This window comes from Oncorhynchus masou, unplaced genomic scaffold (genome assembly GCF_036934945.1).
Source record: "Oncorhynchus masou masou isolate Uvic2021 unplaced genomic scaffold, UVic_Omas_1.1 unplaced_scaffold_3812, whole genome shotgun sequence".
NCBI lineage: Eukaryota > Metazoa > Chordata > Actinopteri > Salmoniformes > Salmonidae > Oncorhynchus > Oncorhynchus masou.
The window spans coordinates 28,275-34,274 of NW_027010214.1; the positions used below are offsets into that span (position 1 = coordinate 28,275).

Below are 6,000 nucleotides of genomic sequence, written 5' to 3' on the forward strand. Positions count from 1 at the left end.
GGGGTAGGTTAACGTTAACCAATATGCTGTGTTTACTGTGAATGGGGTAGGTTAACCCTAACCAATATGCTGTGTTTACTGTGAATGGGGTAGGTTAACCCTAACCAATATGCTGTGTTTACTGTGAATGGGGTAGGTTAACCCTAAACAATATGGTGTGTTTACTGTGAATGGGGTAGGTTAACCCTAACCAATATGCTGTGTTTACTTTGAATGGGGTAGGTTAACCCTAACCAATATGGTGTGTTTACTGTGAATGGGGTAGGTTAACCCTAACCAATATGGTGTGTTTACTGTGAATGGGGTAGGTTAACCCAAGCCCTGACCAATACGCTGCGTGTACTGTGAATGGGGTAGGTTAACCCTAACCAATATGCTGTGTTTACTGTGAATGGGGTAGGTTAACCCTAACCAATATGGTGTGTTTACTGTGAATGGGGTAGGTTAACACTAACCAATATGGTGTGTTTACTGTGAATGGGGTAGGTTAACCCTAACCAATATGCTGTGTTTACTGTGAATGGGGTAGGTTAACCCTAACCAATATGGTGTGTTTACTGTGAATGGGGTAGGTTAACCCTAACCAATATGCTGTGTTTACTGTGAATGGGGTAGGTTAACATTAACCAATATGGTGTGTTTACTGTGAATGGGGTAGGTTAACCCTAACCAATATGCTGTGTTTACTGTGAATGGGGTAGGTTAACCCTAACCAATATGCTGTGTTTACTGTGAATGGGGTAGGTTAACCCTAACCAATATGCTGTGTTTACTGTGAATGGGGTAGGTTAACCCTAACCAATATGCTGTGTTTACTGTGAATGGGGTAGGTTAACCCTAACCAATATGCTGTGTTTACTGTGAATGGGGTAGGTTAACCCTAACCAATATGCTGTGTTTACTGTGAATGGGGTAGGTTAACCCTAACCAATATGCTGTGTTTACTGTGAATGGGGTAGGTTAAGCCTAACCAATATGATGTGTTTACTGTGAATGGGGTAGGTTAACCCTAACCAATATGCTGTGTTTACTGTGAATGGGGTAGGTTAACCCTAACCAATATGCTGTGTTTACTGTGAATGGGGTAGGTTAAGCCTAACCAATATGGTGTGTTTACTGTGAATGGGGTAGGTTAACCCTAACCAATATGATGTGTTTACTGTGAATGGGGTAGGTTAACCCTAACCAATATGCTGTGTTTACTGTGAATGGGGTAGGTTAACATTAACCAATATGCTGTGTTTACTGTGAATGGGGTAGGTTAACCCTAACCAATATGCTGTGTTTACTGTGAATGGGGTAGGTTAACGTTAACCAATATGCTGTGTTTACTGTGAATGGGGTAGGTTAACATTAACCAATATGCTGTGTTTACTGTGAATGGGGTAGGTTAACCCTAACCAATATGCTGTGTTTACTGTGAATGGGGTAGGTTAACGTTAACCAATATGCTGTGTTTACTGTGAATGGGTTAGGTTAACATTAACCAATATGCTGTGTTTACTGTGAATGGGGTAGGTTAACATTAACCAATATGCTGTGTTTACTGTGAATGGGGTAGGTTAACCCTAACCAATATGATGTGTTTACTGTGAATGGGGTAGGTTAACCCTAACCAATATGCTGTGTTTACTGTGAATGGGGTAGGTTAACCCTAACCAATATGCTGTGTTTACTGTGAATGGGGTAGGTTAAGCCTAACCAATATGCTGTGTTTACTGTGAATGGGGTAGGTTAACCCTAACCAATATGCTGTGTTTACTGTGAATGGGGTAGGTTAAGCCTAACCAATATGGTGTGTTTACTGTGAATGGGGTAGGTTAACCCTAACCAATATGCTGTGTTTACTGTGAATGGGGTAGGTTAACCCTAACCAATATGCTGTGTTTACTGTGAATGGGGTAGGTTAACCCTAACCAATATGCTGTGTTTACTGTGAATGGGGTAGGTTAACCCTAACCAATATGCTGTGTTTACTGTGAATGGGGTAAGTTAACCCTAACCAATATGCTGTGTTTACTTTGAATGGGGTAGGTTAACCCTAACCAATATGGTGTGTTTACTGTGAATGGGGTAGGTTAACCCAAGCCCTGACCAATACTGTGAATGTACTGTGAATGGGGTAGGTTAACCCTAACCAATATGGTGTGTTTACTGTGAATGGGGTAGGTTAACCCTAACCAATATGGTGTGTTTACTGTGAATGGGGTAGGTTAACCCTAACCAATATGCTGTGTTTACTGTGAATGGGGTAGGTTAACCCTAACCAATATGCTGTGTTTACTGTGAATGGGGTAGGTTAACCCTAACCAATATGCTGTGTTTACTGTGAATGGGGTAGGTTAACCCTAACCAATATGCTGTGTTTACTGTGAATGGGGTAGGTTAACCCTAACCAATATGCTGTGTTTACTGTGAATGGGGTAGGTTAACCCTAACCAATATGCTGTGTTTACTGTGAATGGGGTAGGTTAACCCTAACCAATATGCTGTGTTTACTGTGAATGGGGTAGGTTAACCCTAACCAATATGCTGTGTTTACTGTGAATGGGGTAGGTTAACCCTAACCAATATGCTGTGTTTACTGTGAATGGGGTAGGTTAACCCTAACCAATATGCTGTGTTTACTTTGAATGGGGTAGGTTAACCCTAACCAATATGGTGTGTTTACTGTGAATGGGGTAGGTTAACCCTAACCAATATGGTGTGTTTACTGTGAATGGGGTAGGTTAACCCTAACCAATATGCTGTGTTTACTGTGAATGGGGTAGGTTAACCCTAACCAATATGCTGTGTTTACTGTGAATGGGGTAGGTTAACCCTAACCAATATGCTGTGTTTACTGTGAATGGGGTAGGTTAACCCTAACCAATATGCTGTGTTTACTTTGAATGGGGTAGGTTAACCCTAACCAATATGGTGTGTTTACTGTGAATGGGGTAGGTTAACCCTAACCAATATGCTGTGTTTACTGTGAATGGGGTAGGTTAAGCCTAACCAATATGGTGTGTTTACTGTGAATGGGGTAGGTTAACCCTAACCAATATGCTGTGTTTACTGTGAATGGGGTAGGTTAACCCTAACCAATATGCTGTGTTTACTGTGAATGGGGTAGGTTAACCCTAACCAATATGCTGTGTTTACTGTGAATGGGGTAGGTTAACCCTAACCAATATGCTGTGTTTACTGTGAATGGGGTAAGTTAACCCTAACCAATATGCTGTGTTTACTTTGAATGGGGTAGGTTAACCTAACCAATATGGTGTGTTTACTGTGAATGGGGTAGGTTAACCCAAGCCCTGACCAATACGCTGCGTGTACTGTGAATGGGGTAGGTTAACCCTAACCAATATGGTGTGTTTACTGTGAATGGGGTAGGTTAACCCTAACCAATATGGTGTGTTTACTGTGAATGGGGTAGGTTAACCCTAACCAATATGGTGTGTTTACTGTGAATGGGGTAGGTTAACCCTAACCAATATGCTGTGTTTACTGTGAATGGGGTAGGTTAACCCTAACCAATATGCTGTGTTTACTGTGAATGGGGTAGGTTAACCCTAACCAATATGCTGTGTTTACTGTGAATGGGGTAGGTTAACATTAACCAATATGCTGTGTTTACTGTGAATGGGGTAGGTTAACCCTAACCAATATGCTGTGTTTACTGTGAATGGGGTAGGTTAACCCTAACCAATATGCTGTGTGTACTGTGAATGGGGTAGGTTAACCCTAACCAATATGCTGTGTTTACTGTGAATGGGGTAGGTTAACCTAACCAATATGCTGTGTTTACTGTGAATGGGGTAGGTTAACCCTAACCAATATGCTGTGTTTACTGTGAATGGGGTAGGTTAACCCTAACCAATATGCTGTGTTTACTGTGAATGGGGTAGGTTAACCTAACCAATATGCTGTGTTTACTGTGAATGGGGTAGGTTAACCCTAACCAATATGCTGTGTTTACTGTGAATGGGGTAGGTTAACCCTAACCAATATGCTGTGTTTACTTTGAATGGGGTAGGTTAACCTAACCAATATGGTGTGTTTACTGTGAATGGGGTAGGTTAACCCTAACCAATATGCTGTGTTTACTGTGAATGGGGTAGGTTAACCCTAACCAATATGCTGTGTTTACTGTGAATGGGGTAGGTTAACCCTAACCAATATGCTGTGTTTACTGTGAATGGGGTAGGTTAACCCTAACCAATATGCTGTATTTACTGTGAATGGGGTAGGTTAACCCTAACCAATATGCTGTGTTTACTGTGAATGGGGTAGGTTAACCCTAACCAATACGGTGTGTTTACTGTGAATGGGGTAGGTTAACCCTAACCAATATGCTGTGTTTACTGTGAATGGGGTAGGTTAACCCTAACCAATATGCTGTGTTTACTGTGAATGGGGTAAGTTAACCTAACCAATATGGTGTGTTTACTGTGAATGGGGTAGGTTAACCCTAACCAATATGGTGTGTTTACTGTGAATGGGGTAGGTTAACCCTAACCAATATGCTGTGTTTACTGTGAATGGGGTAGGTTAACCCTAACCAATATGCTGTGTTTACTGTGAATGGGGTAGGTTAACCCTAACCAATATGCTGTGTTTACTGTGAATGGGGTAGGTTAACCATAACCAATATGCTGTGTTTACTGTGAATGGGGTAGGTTAACCATAACCAATATGCTGTGTTTACTGTGAATGGGTAGGTTAACCATAACCAATATACTGTGTTTACTGTGAATGGGGTAGGTTAACCATAACCAATATACTCTGTTTACTGTGAATGGGGTAGGTTAACCCTAACCGTATGCTGTGTTTACTGTGAACGCAGTCTACACGAACTCAGGAATTTCAATTTCAATCACACTATAACGCAGATCCTCTGCGATACGGTTTGTATCGAGCATTGTCCCTAGGTAGTTGTTAAATGTTGTCGCTGGACAGGAAGATTCAAACAAAGACTACACAAAGAGCAGCTGTTGTCATCTATAGTTTAACCTAAGGAACTTGGTTCAGGTATGAGGTTAGGGGTCAGAGGTTAGATGTTCCTCACCTCTCCACTGTCCTCCTGGATGAAGTAATTATCAGGGGGCACTCATCGTTGTTCTGGACCTGCAGGGAGTTGTTGTAGGCTACACACACACACACACACACACTTTGTTAGTCATAACATCTTATATTATAGCCTGGTAAAGGGCTTTAAAACACACACACCAGTGTTTTCCATTAGTGTCGGCTAATCAGCAGGTTACAGACTCATTTTCAGCAGGTTACTTTTTCCACTTCATATTCCCTACACTACTTCTCATTTAAAAACCTCTTGAAACTCTCCATCCCGGATCCGGGATCGTGACTAAAGCCTCAGGCTCATTAGCATAACGCAACGTTAACGATTTCTGAAAATCGCAAATAAAATTAAAATAATGCGTTTGCTCTCAAGCTTAGCCTTTTCTTAACAACACTGTCATCTCAGATTTTCAAAATATGCTTTTGAACCATAGAAATGGACTAATTTGTGTAAGAGTATGCAAAGCTAGCATAGCATTTGTGTAGCATGTAGCACGCAACATTTTCACAAAAGCCAGATAACCAAATAAATAAAATCATTTACCTTTGAAGAGCTTCTGATGTTTTCAATGAGGAGGCTCTCAGTCACATACCAAATGCGCAGTGTTTCCTGAAAGCGTCTGTGTGTAGGAGAAATCGTTCCGTTTTCTACATTGCGCCTGGCTACTGAAACGAACCGAAAATGCAGTCACCTACAACGTAAAACTTTTTCCGGATTAACTACATAATATCGACCGAAACATGGCAAACGTTGTTTGGAATCAGTCCTCAAGGTGTTTTTTCACATATCTCTTCATTGACATGCAGTTCGTGGAAGCTTGCTTTCCTCTCTGTATTCCTTGGAAAAATACTGGCAGGTGACTTTTTGCGCACCAATTTCGGCGCAGGACACCGGGCGGACACGTGGTAAATGTGGTCTGTTATGGTCAATCT

At 41.4% G+C, this 6,000-nt stretch overlaps 1 long non-coding RNA gene across 1 annotated transcript in view; it reads right to left on the reverse strand.

The window, feature by feature from the left end:
- LOC135534688 (uncharacterized) overlaps positions 1-5,092 on the reverse strand; it is a 29,679-nt gene extending 24,587 nt beyond the window's left edge. Inside the window, exon 1 of the long non-coding RNA XR_010454725.1 lies at positions 5,054-5,092. This is a non-coding gene — a long non-coding RNA (uncharacterized LOC135534688). The remainder of the gene's footprint in view (positions 1-5,053) is intronic.
- Positions 5,093-6,000: the final 908 nt, after the last annotated feature.